A 13,671-nucleotide genomic window follows, 5' to 3' on the forward strand; every position below is an offset into this window, starting at 1 on the left:
CCTAACTGAATTTCAAAGTAAAATTTGTCCACACTAACAGAATACTTTGTCTTCGTGTTGCACAACCATCCATCTCTCTGTCCTTTGAAATCAACCCATCACCCTGGGAGAGGAAACCTTTCTTCCCATGTGTTCTTCGAGTCTTAACAACCCTCCAACCCCAGTCCCACCCCAGTGCACACCTCCTTCACAGCACCTCTTTGGAATGTCATTCCCCAGCACTTTGTGTATACGATTTGGTGCAAACACAAGTGAAATTTCTCTTGACTATTTCAAGAGGCTATGTACATACACACAGACACACAGACACACACATATATGGAGAAAGAGAAGGAGGCAGAGGAAGAAGGGGAGACATAATTAGTACATAATGGTTTGGTGTACAGCCTGGGAACTGGGACTTTTCAAAGCTTGCTGGGTGATTCTAATATGCATCCAAAGTCGAGAATCACTGTGTATTTTTTTTAGCACCCAAATATTGCTCTAAGTTTAAAAAGTGCTTTTACTTAGTTCCCTCCCCTCAACTCCACTGTGAGCTAGAAACAGCTGGCATATTATCCATATCCTATAAATAAGGTAATAGAAAATCAGAGAGCTTAAGTGATTGCCTGAGTTCACACAGCTCTGTGTGTCATTATACAGTTGACCGTTGAACAACGTGAGTTTGAACTGCATGGGTCCACTTGCAGATTTTTTTCAATAGCAAATAGGATCCATGGATGGTTGAATCTCTGGATGTGGAACTGTGGATATGGAGGGCTGACAGTTAAGTTACTGTATATTTAGATGTTCCACTGCGCTCCTCACCCCCACGTTGTTAACGGTCAGCTGTATTCTTCTGATTCTAAATCCCATGTCCTTTTCACGCTTCTACATTGTAAAAATTCCTGTTGTTTCATAGGTGGAAATAACAGCTCCATAACTAAGCAAGGACCACACCTTAGCCTCGTTTATAACTCTCAAAGTCCCCGCAGAGGGAATGGATGTTAATGAGCACATCTTTATGCGAGACTCTCTGGTGCATTTTATGTACAGCACGTAAAGAAGCTGTCCTCCTAAGGCTTTCAGTGAGTAAATGACATAGAGCTGCCTGGAAGGAAGCCAAGCCACCCTCAAGCTGGGGTTTCCACAGGAACGTGCTTACTGCCACTAGAGATGAGCTCACTTATTTTCAAACAAAAGAAAACTTGGACTTTTTCAATGCACCATCCCCTAGGTTTCTGCCAGCCTGTACCGGAGTTGTTGGCTGGGACCTCTTGATGCCATCAGTGGTAGTTTTATCCTCAACTTTTTCTTTATCAGAATTTTAGAACATTATCATTTTCATAGCTTGGTTATGGGCCTTTAGAGAGAATTCTGGCTGGTGAATGGTGTCCTAAGTGTCCTTTATTTTCTGCCTTTCTGATGGAAAAGAGCTCTCCTCTCTTCCAACTTCTCCACCTTGGGGGTGCTACTAGGGCAATATATCTGTTTACTCACCAAGGAACTGTGATTTTCTCAGGAAAAAAGGTCTTTGTTCTAAGGCCATTAATTAGAACAGTATTTGTAAAGCCACCAGCAGCACCCAGTATGGTGGGCAGCCTCTAAGATGGCCATCAAAAGACTTCACCACCTTGATGGGGGCCCTTTTATGAGCTCCTCCCCTTGAGTGTGAGCTGGACGTAGTGACTCACTTCTAATGAATAGACTTTGGAAGAAATGACGGGATGTCACTTCCAAGATTAGGTCATAAAAAGGTTGTGGCTTCCATTTGGGGGTGCCTCTCATGGACCCCTTGCTCTGGGAGAAGCCAGATGACATACTGTAAACAGGGCCATGGAAAGGCTCATGTGGCAAGGAACTGATGTCTCTAGCCAACAGCCAGCGGGGATCTGAGGCCTGTCAACAGCCACCTGAGCAAGTGTGGAAGCAAGACATCCTGCAGTCCGACCTTGAGCTGTGCACAGCCCCTGCCAACATAGTGACTACAGCCTTGTGAGAGACCATGAGCCCAAGCTTACTCAGCTGGTTCTACAGCAACAGGTAACTCCTACTCCTGGGAACTTGCTAGAGCTGCAGACTTATAAAGCCCATCAAGACTTGCAGATTAGAAATTCTGGGGGTGGGAAATGCCCGCTTAAGGGATTCTGTTGCAAGGTGGAATTCTCCGATTGAGAATCAGTGTGCTGGAGAGACAGGCAAATAAGAGAGAGGCAAGGCGATCAGGCTGTTCTGGTGCTCCTGTGTGTCCTAGGGTGGAGGGTCAGGGAGCAGACTTTGGGGTTAGGTAAGCTGAGTTTGAATCCTGGCTCTGGCTCTTACCAGCAGTGTGACTTTGGGCAAGTAAGTTTCCTTAATCCCCTTTTGTTTCTTCATCTGTAAAATGGGAATACTGATACCCTCAGAAGTGTTATGAGAATTAAATGAGATAGTACACATAAAACAATAGTATAATGCCTGTCACATTCAATACATCAATATATAGTAGCCAATATTATTGTTTTTGTTAATAAGTAGACAGGGCTGAGATGGCTGAGATGGTGATGGAGTCCTGTCTCTCCAGAATGATTTATTTTCAGATCCCACCTGAGAACGTCACTACAAAAATACTACTTAGCATTCAACTCATTCTATGATTTTTCATTATTTTGGGGAGGCTTTTTTTATTTTTATTGGGAAAAATTTCTACAAATTCTCTTTGTAGTGTTGGGCAACACAGATTCAGTTTATTCAGCTTGCATCCCGGTAAAGTAACCTTGTTACCCACAAATGAACAAGGTGTTCTCCTAATGTGTTTAATGTCATTCCATCAGCCAACACAGGCAAGGCAGATCAAAATCCATTACCACATAGTGCAAGGTATGTATACATTGTCTTATGAAATGAGAATTTTCAGAATAAAGAAGAGTTCCAATAGGTAGTCAACTTCCTGACTTTCTCAAGCCTTTCTTGAGCACATGGTATATGCCAGACAGCACTGCAAATGCTAGAGATTCAGCATAGAACAGAACGAAGCTTGCTGCCATGGAATTTTTTAAGCAATGGGAACTCGAAGATGTACAAAACAGAGTCCCAGCTCTCCAGATGATAAAGACATATAAATGCATAAGCTTTCTTTACATAGATTAAAAGTAGATGGTATATGGGTGGTCCTAGAGATTATCATACTAAGTGAAGTAAGTCAGACAGAGAAAGACAAATACCATATGGTATCACTCATATGTGGAATCTAAAAAATGGTACAAATGAACTTATTTACAGAACAGAAATAGGCTCACAGACATAGAAAACAAACATGGTTACCAAATGGGAAAGGGGCAGGGGATAACCTAGGGATTTCGGATTAACAGATACACACTACTATCGTATACATAAAACAGATAACCAATAAGGACCAACTGTATAGCACAGGGTAAGTGGATGCAGAAAGGGCAAATGATTTAGCCCAGCATAGGATGCTATCTAAAGGAAAGGAGTTATCAGAGACTATGCAGGACAGGGGCAAGTCCTAGGGAAACACACAGAGGTTTTGGTTTAAAGTCTGTGTGTGAAACTGTGGCCCTCAGGTAACCTCCCTTAGCAGGTTCAGCCTAGTTACTATGCATACTCTCTTTTGCATTTCCCCTCTCTCCTCCTCAAATTGCCAGCCAACTTAAAACACCAGACACTTATAATTTCGAATAATTGAACAAGAGGATCCAGATTCTGGGGTAGCAGACTGGCTGACATACTTCTCCCTATTTGTCTCACTAAGTACAGCTAAAATCTTGAGACATTATATATGAAACAAAAATATGAAGACTCTGGGGCTTCCCTGGTGGTGCAGTGGTTGAGAGTCCGCTCGCCGATGCAGGGGACACGGGTTCGTGCCCTGGTCTGGGAAGATCCCACGTGCCACGGAGCGGCTAGCCCCATAAGCCATGGCCGCTGGGCCTGTGCGTCTGGAGCCTGTGCTCCGCAACGGGAGAGGCCACAATAGTGAGAGGCCCGCGTACCGCAAAAAAAAAAAAAAAAAAAAAAAAAAAAAATGAAGACTCTGAATGGTAGAGAGAAGAAGGTACACCAGCTAGGGATCCTAGAATGCAAGGAACAACACACCAGTGAGTTCCCTAAGTTTTCTCTGCATCATATATTCCACTTCATATATAGGTCCTCATATATAGGTCCTGGAGAAAGTTGCAACCTGGAAATACCACTAGGCACAGGCATAAAGTCCCAAGAAAAGCCTGCTTTCTCTACCCAGAGGAGCAGACAAGCAAGACAGAAAACTTTTAGATAAGAACTGCCCTACTCTAGCATGCAACATCCCCTCATTCCCTGCCTTCCTCACCAAAGCACAAGTGGGAACTTCTGACCTCATCTATCTATAATGAGGCACAATTCTCTCCCAGCCAAATGGTGTCAGGAAGGCCTAGAGGGTAGCTGGGATGTTGATCCCCTTCCAGTGGTAATGGGGCTCTCTCCCATGGTGTCTTCCATGCAGGGCAGTGAGGCATCCCTCCCCTGCCCCACTGGGGTGATGTAGGAGGAGACCTAGTAGAAAGCCAGGACTTTCACCACCATCTAGCATTAACAAAGTCTTCCTACCCCATGGGGAACATTAACAGGTCTCCCTCTGAACCATGGAGGTGTCAGTGGAGTTATAGTAGAGAACCTCAACTCCTGTTCCCACCCATCAGTAATGAGACACCCCTTCCTGCAACAGGTTGTCAATAGAGGCCAAAAAAAGAACCTGGTATTTCACCTACACCGGGCAGTAATGAAGCAGTGCCCACTTTTCCCCACTGGGGTGGTGTTAGAAGTGGTCTGCAAAACAGAAGATTTAAATAAGATACAGTGACTCAAAACATACTACCCCAAATATCCAGAATAAAACAGAAATTCACTAGTTATACCAGGATTAGAGAAAATCTCAACTTGAATAAGAAAAAACAGTCAACAGATGCCAACACTGAGAAGATGCTGGAATTATCTGACAAAGATTTTAAAGTAGCCATCAAATAATGTTTCAACAAGAAATACAAATACCCTTAAAACAAATGGAAAAATAGAAGATCTCAGAAAATAGAAAATCTTAACAATAAAATAGAAGATATAAAGAATAACTAACTAGAAATTATAAAACTGAAAAATACAATAACTGAAATTTAAAAATTCAATGAATGGGCTCATGGGAGAATGGAGAGGACAGAGGATCACTGAACTTGAAGATAGAACAATAGAAATTACACAATATAAACAAAAAAGAGAAAACAAACTGAAAAAAAAAAAGGCTCAAGGCCCTGTGAAAGATAAAGAAAGATCAAACACTAGGGTACTGGAATCCAAAAAAGAGAGAAGAAAGTAAGTGGGGGTGAAAATGTAGTCAAAGAAATAATAGTTAAAAATTTCCAAAATTTGGCAAAAGACATGAAACTACAGATCTGAAATTAGACGAACTCAAAGAAATCTACATGAAGAAACTTCATAATCAAACTTCTGAAATCTAAGGACAAAAAAGACAAATGTTGAAAGCAGCGAGATAGAAAAGACACCTTTCCTGTAAGGGAAAAGCTATTTAAATGACATTATCAGAAACCATGAAGACCAGAAAGAAGTGGCCCAACATTTTCAAGAGTCACTCATCAAGAAAACAATTGTTAATGCAGAATCCTATATCCAGTGAAAATGTTCTTCAGAAATGAAGGAAAAAATCAAGACACTCTCAGAGGAAGGAAACAGAGAATTTGTTGCCATCAGATATACCTTTAAAAAATGACTAAAGGAAGTTTTGAAACAGATGATGAAAGAAAGCATCTTGCAACAAACATTGGGAAAAAAAGGACAATGTAAACAGTAAAAATATGGGTAAAAACAACAGACATTCCTTCTCTTGAGATTTCTAAATTATGTTTGATGCTCAAAGCAAAAATTATAACATTGTCTGATGTAGTTCTCAATCTATTTAGAGGAAATATTTAAGACAATTATAAACAGGGTAAGGTAAAGGGACTTAAAGGGAGGTAAGGTTCCTACATTTCACTTGAACTGGTAAAGCGTCCACACCAGTAGACCATGATAAGTTGTATATGTAGAATGTAATACCTAAAGCAACCACTAAAAAAATTATAAAAAGGGACTCAAGTAAGCTATAATACATAAAAATGGAATTCTAAAATAATACTCAAATAATGTATAAAACTGCAGAAAAAGAACACAGAAATGATAAATATGAAACAAAAATAATGAAAAATAAAAAGGCAGACTTAAGCCCTAACAATTACTTTAAATATAAATGGTAAATAGTATATATAAAAAGATCAATTAAAAACAGAGAAGGGCAAAATGGATTAAAAACAACAGCCAACTATATTCAGGCTATAAGAAACTCATTTCAGATATAATGATATAGGTAGGCTGAAATAAAAAAAGATGGAAAAAGTGGCTGGCTAGTGAGCACCTGAGTAAAACCAGCCTGAATCTGTAGGTCTGGAAGAAAGCACAAATTTGAGTTTTAGTGTCACCTTGTAGAAAACAAAAGGGAGACTGTCACACCAGCTGGTGTTTTGCAGGATCAGTAGAAGGCATAAAAACTTATGAAATCTTCCAGAAGAGGGAGTAGAAGCATGGAACAGGTATGTTCATAGAAGGTCTGAGAAAACCTCAGAATCACTAGCAGGCCTGACAGCAGGTATTTCTCTCCTGAGGGCAGTTAGAAAAGACTGGAGGAGGTGACCGCTACTTCAACTTGAAGATAGCAACACAAAAAATCAAGGAACATGAAAAATCAAGGAATCATGACACCACCAAAGGTCACAGTAATATTCCAGTAACCTATCCCAAAGACATAGAAGTCTGCAATTTACCTGATAAAGGTTCAAAATAGTTTTTAAGGAAACTCAATGAGCCCCAGGAAAACACAGAAATATAATTCAACAAAATCAAGAAAACAATACATGAACAAAATGAGAAGATTATCAAAGATAAAAATCATTAATTAAAAAAGGAACCAAACAACTCTCAACAAAGTGGGTATAGAGGGAACATACCTCAACATAATAAAGACCATCTATTACAAGCCCACAGTAAACATCACATTCAATGGTGAAAAGTTGAAAGATTTTCCTCTAAGATCAGGAACAAGACAAAGATGCCCACTTGTATCACTTTTATTCAACATAGTATTGGAAGTCCTAGCCACAGAAATTAGGCAGGAAAAAGAAATAAGAGGCATTCAAATTGGAAAGGAAGAAGTAAAACTGTCATATTTGCTGATGAGTTGATGTTATATATATAAAACCCTAAAGACTCCACCAAAAACTTTTAGAACTAATAAATGAATTCAGTAAAGTTGCAGGATACAAAATATACAGAAATATGTTGCATTTCTATATACTAATAACAAACTAGCAGAAAGAGAAATTAAGAAAACATTCTTATTTACAATTGCATCAAAAGAATAAAATACCTAGGAATAAATATAACTAAGAAGATGAAAGACTTGTTCACTGAAAACTATAAGAATTTGATGAATGAAATCAAAGAAGATAAATGTCACAAATAAATGTTAAGATGTTTTGTGCTCATGGGTTAGAAGAACTAATATTGTTAAAATGGCCACACTACTTATAGCAATCTACAGTTTCAATGCAATACCTATCAAACTTCCAATAGCTTTTTTCACAGACATAGCACAAATAATCCTAAAATTTGTGTGGAGCAACAAAAGACCCCAAATAGCCAAAGCAATTTTAAGAAAGAAGAACAAAGCTAGAGGCATTGTGCTTCCTAATTTCAAACTATATTACAAAGTATTGTAATCAAAACATTAGTGACATAAAAAAAGACACATAGATCAACGGAACAGAATTGAAAGCTCAGAAATAAACTCACTCATGTATGAGCAATTAATTTATGACAAAGGAGCCAAGAATATATGGTGGGGGGGACAGTCTCTTCAATAAATGGTGTTGGGAAACTGGACATCCACATGCAAAAGAATATCATGCACCATACGCAAAAATCAACTCAAAATGGATTAAAGGCTTGAATGTACAACCCGAAACCATAAAACTCCTAGAAGAAAACGTAAGCATTAAGCTCCTTGACATTGGTTTTGGTGAAGATTTTTTTGGATTTTACACCAAACGCAAAGGAACAAAAGCAGAAATTAACAAGTGGGACTATATCAAACTATAAAGTTTCTGCACAGCAAAGGAAACCATCAATGAAATGAAAAGGTAACCTATTGAATGGGAGAAAGTATTTGCAAATAATATACCAGATAAGGGGTTAATATCCAAAATATATAAAGAACTCATACAGCTCAAAAACAAAAAACAAACAAAAAAACCCAACAACAATTTGATTAAAGACCTGAATGCACACTTTTCCAAAGAAGACATACAGATGGCCAGCAGGTACATGAAAAGATGCTCAACAGACTAATCATCAGGGAAATGCAAATCCACACCACAATGAGATATCATCTCACACCTGTCAGAATCATCAAAAAGATGAGAAATAACAAGTGTTGGCAAGGTTGTGGAGAAAAGGGAGCCCTTGTGCACTGTTGGTGGAAATGTAAACTTGTACAGTCACTACAGAAAACAGTATAGAAGTTCCTCAAAAAATTAAAATTAGAACTACCATCTGAACCAGCAATTCCACCTCTGGGTATTCGAAGAAGATGAAATCACTAACTTGAAAAGATACATGCACCCCTGTGTTCACTGCAGCATTATTTACAATAGCCAAGATATAGAAACAACCAAAGTGTCATTGATATATGAATGGATAAAGAAAATGTGGTATATGTATATACACAATGGAATATTATTTAGCCATAAAATAGAATGAAATCTTGCAATTTGTGACAACATAGATGGACTTGGAATGCATTATACTAAATTTTCAAAATAAGTCAGACAGAAAGATTTATGATTTATTTTATGATCTCACTTATATGTTGAATCTAAAAACAAAAGCTCATAGATACAGAGAACAGATTGGTGGTAGCCAGAAGCGGGGGATGGAGAGGTGGGTGAAAGAAGTGAAGGGAGTCAGAAGGTACAAACTTCCAGCTATAAAATAAATAAGCCATGGGGATATAATATACACCAGGGCAATTACAGTTAATAATACTGTATTGCATGTTTGAAAGTTGCTAAGAGAGTAGATCTTAAAAGTTCCCATGACAAGAAAAAAATTCTGTAACTGTGTATGGTGACAGATGTTAATTAGACTTATTGTGGTGATCATTTCACAATATATACACATATTGAATCATTATGTTGTACATCTGAAACTAATATAATGTTGTTATATCTAAAAAAATAAAAAGGACCAAACAGAAATTCAGAGTGGAAAATACAACGTATGAAATGAAAAATGCAGTAGAAAGCATCAACAGCAGGATGGATCAAGCAGAAGAAAGAATCTGTGAGACAGAAGACAGGAACTTTGAAATTATCCAGTTAGAGGAGAATGAAGGAAAACTATATGATCCATCAGATACCTCAAAAGAACCAATTTGTGAATTATTGGAGTTCCAAAAGGAGAAGAGAGGGAGAGTGGGGGCAGAAAGCTTATTTAAAGAAATAATGGCTGAGAATTCCCCAAATATGGGGAAAGATTTGGATAGCCAAATTCATGAACCTACAAGTCACCAAACAAAGTCAACTTAAATAGAACCTCTCCAAGACATATTATATTAAAACTGTTAAAAATCAAAGACAAAGAGAGAATCTTAAAAGAAGCAAGAGAAAAGAAGTTTGTAACTTACAAGGGAACCCCCAAAAGGCTACTAGCGGATTTCTCAGCAGAAACTTTATAGGCCAGAAGAGTGTGGGATGATGTATTCAAAGTGTTGAAAGTAAGAAACTGCCAAGCAAGGATACTCTACCTGGCAAAGTCATCCTTCAGAAATGAAGGAGAGATAAAGACTTTCCCACAAAAAACAAAAGCTGAGGGAATTGATCGTCACTAGACCTGCCTTATAAGAATGTAGAAAGGAATTCCACAAGCTGAAATGAAAGGATGCTAATTAGTAACATGAAAACATATGAAAATGTACAACACACTGGTACACTTTAACTGGTAAAGTTAAAGATACAGTCAAATTCAGAACACTCTAATACTGTAATATTGTGGTGTATTAACCATTTAAATCCAGTATAAAAGTTAAAGGACAAGAGTATACAAATTAACTAAAGTTACAATAATTTGTTAATAAAAATACAATATAAAAATAAGTAAATTATGATATCAAAAACATAAAGGGGGAGTGAATAAAAGCGTAGAGTTTTTGTATATGATTGAAGTTGTTATCAGCATAGAAGAGAATGTTTTACCTATAAGATGTTTTATGTAAGCCTCATGTTAACCTCAGAGCAAAAACCTATAGTAGATGCAAAAAAGATAAAGAGAAGGGAATCAAAGCATACCATTATGAAAAATCATCCATTCACAAAGGAAGGCAGAAAGAGAGGAAGAAAGGAAGAAAGGAACTACAAAACAGCCAGGAAGCAATTAACAAAATTGGATTAATAAGTCCTTTCCTATCAGTAAATACTCTAAATGTAAATAGATTAAATTCTCTAATCAGAAGGCAGAGAGTGGTTGAATGGATTAAAAAAGAAAGAAATATATGCTGCTTACAAGAGACTCAATCAGATTTACGGTCACATAGGCTCAAAGAGAAGGGATGAAAAAAGATATTCCATGCATGTGGAAATCAAAAGAGAGCAGGGTAGCTATACTTATATCAGACAAAATAAACTTTAAGCTAAAAATTGTAATAAGAGATAAAGAAGGTCATATTATAATGGTAAAGGGGTCAATTCATGAAGAAGATATAACAGTCATAAGTATAAAGCACCCAACACTGGAGTAGCTAAATATACTAAGGTGATAAGTAACATATCTGAAGGGAGAAGTAGAAAATAATACAATAGTAGGATAGGAGACTCCAGTGTTTATCTTTTTAGAAAAGATAAAATCAATAGGAAAATTTTGGACTTGAACTATACTTTAGACCAAATGGATCAAACAAACATATTCATAACATTCCATCCAATGGCAGCAGAATACACATTGCTCTCAAGCATACACAGAACATTCTCCAGGATAGATCATATGATAAGTCACAGAAAAAAGTCTTAGGAAATTTAAGAAGATTGAAATATTACCAGATATCTTTCTAGACAATAGTTTGACTAGAAATCAATGACAGAAGGAAAACTGGAAAATTAAAACATATCAGTTTGTGGAAATTAAACAACACAGTCCTGAACAACCAATGGGTCAAAGAAGAAATAAAAATTGAAATAAAAATATCTTGAAAGAAATGAAAATGGAACACAATACACCAAAACCTAGGGGAGGCAGCAAAAGCAGTTCTTAGAGGGAAATTTACAGTGATAAATACCTACAATAAGAAAAAAGATCTCAAATAAACAACATAACTTTATACCTCAAGGAACCAGAAAAAGAACAACAACAAACTGAGCCCAAATTATCAGAAGGAAGTAAATAACAAAGATAAGAACATAAATAAATGAAATGGAGACCAGAAAAACAATAGAAAAGGTCACGAAACTAAGTTATTTTTTAGAAAAAATAAACAAAATTGACAAACATTTAGCTAGACTAACTAGGAAAAGAAGAGCAAAGGCTCAAATAAATAAAATCAGAAATGAAAGAGTTGATATTACAGGTGATACCACACAAATACAAAGGATCATCAGAGACTACTATTGACAGTTATATGTAACCAAATTGAATAACCTAAAGAAAATGGATAAATTCCTAGAATCATACAACCTACCAAGACTGAATCATGAAGCAATAGAAAATCCAAACAGACCAAATCGTATATTTCCCAACACAAAAGAGCTCACAACCAGTTAGTCTCAAAGGAGAATTCTACCAAACATTTAAATAAGAATTAATGCCAATTCTTAAACTTTCCAAAAAATTGAAGAAGAGAGAATACTTACAAATTCATTTTACAAGGCCAGAATTACCCTGATACACTTCAACAAAGGATATCTATCTAGAAAACTAAATAACCACATGCAGAAAAATGAAATTGGACCCCATCTTACACTACTCACAAAATTAACTTGAAATGGATTAAACACATAAACATAAGACTGGAAACGTGACTGCCTGCAAACCAGGAAGAGAGCCCTCACCAAAAACTGAATGGGCTGGCACTTTGATCTTAGATTTCCCAGACTCCAGAACTGTGAGGGAAAAAAAAACCCCAAAAAACAAAAATACATGAGTCTGAATACAGTAAAACTTTTAGAAAACAAAGAAGAAGCTCCTCGACCTTGGTCTTGGTAATGATTTTGGGATATGACACCAAAAGCATAAGCAACAAAAGCAAAAGTCAGCAACTGGGCTACATCAAATTGAAAAGCTTTTTTTTTTTTTTTTTTTTTTTTGCAGTACGTGGGCCTCTCACTGTTGTGGCCTCTCCCGTTGCGGAGCACAGGCTCCGGACGCACAGGCTCAGCGGCCATGGCTCACGGGCCTAGCCACTCCACGGCATGTGGGATCTTCCTGGACCGGGGCACGAACCCGTGTCCCCTACATCGGCAGGTGGACTCTCAACCACTGCGCCACCAGAGAAGCCCTGAAAAGCTTTTGCACAGCAAAAACAAACAAAAAACCCAATCAACTAAATGAAAAGGCAACCTGCAAAAGAGTAGAAAATATTTGCAGACCATATATTGGATAAGGAGTTAATATCAAAAATATGTAAAGAATTCACACAACTCAGTAACCAAAGAACCAAACAATTTGATTGAAAAATAAGCAGAGGAACTGAACAGATATTTCTTCCAAAGAAGACATACAAGTGGACAACAGGTACATGGAAAGATGCTCAACATCACTAATCATCAGGGAAATGAAAATCAAACCACAGTGACATACAACCTCACACTTATCAGAGTAGCTATCATCAAGAAGATAAGAGATAACAAGTGTTGGTAAGAATATGAAGAAAAGGGAACCCTTGTGCACTATTGGTGGGAATGTAAATTGGTTCAGCTACTATGAAAAATAATATAGAGGTTGCTCAAAAAATTAAAAGTAGAACTACCATATGATTAAGCAATCCCACTTCTGGGTATATAGCCAAAGGGTATGGAAATAGGATATCAAAGAGATATCTGCACTCCCATGTTTGACAACATTATTCATAATAGCCAAGATATGGAAACAACTTAAGTGTCCATCAATGAATGAATGGATAAAGAAAATGTGGTATATATTTCAGCCACGAGAAAGAAGGACATCCTGCCATTTCTGACAACATGGATGGACCTCGAGGGCATTAGGGTAAGTGAGATAAGTGAGACAGAGAAAGACAAACACTGTATGGTATCAGTCACATGTGGAATCTAAAAAAGCTGAACTTGTAGAATCAGAGAGTAGAATGGTGGTTACCAGGGGCTAAGGGGCAGGGTAATTTTGGAGATTTTGTTTAAGGGTACAAACTTGCAACTAGAGGATGAACAAGTCCTAGAGACCTAATGCACAGCATAGTGATTATAGTCAACAATACCGTATTATAAATTGCAAAGTTGCTAAGGGATTAGATCTTAAATGTTATCACAACAAAAAAGAAATGAAAATTATGTGACATGATAGAGATGCTAGCTAACAGTGGTAATCATATTGCAATATAAAATGCAATAT

At 37.3% G+C, this 13,671-nt stretch overlaps 1 protein-coding gene across 1 annotated transcript in view; it reads right to left on the reverse strand.

Annotated features, from left to right (window-relative positions):
- The window catches only part of LOC132522444 (uncharacterized), a 255,962-nt gene that overhangs the window by 113,762 nt on the left and 128,529 nt on the right, over positions 1 to 13,671 (reverse strand).

This window comes from Lagenorhynchus albirostris, chromosome 6, assembly GCF_949774975.1.
Source record: "Lagenorhynchus albirostris chromosome 6, mLagAlb1.1, whole genome shotgun sequence".
NCBI classification, from domain to species: Eukaryota; Metazoa; Chordata; class Mammalia; order Artiodactyla; family Delphinidae; genus Lagenorhynchus; species Lagenorhynchus albirostris.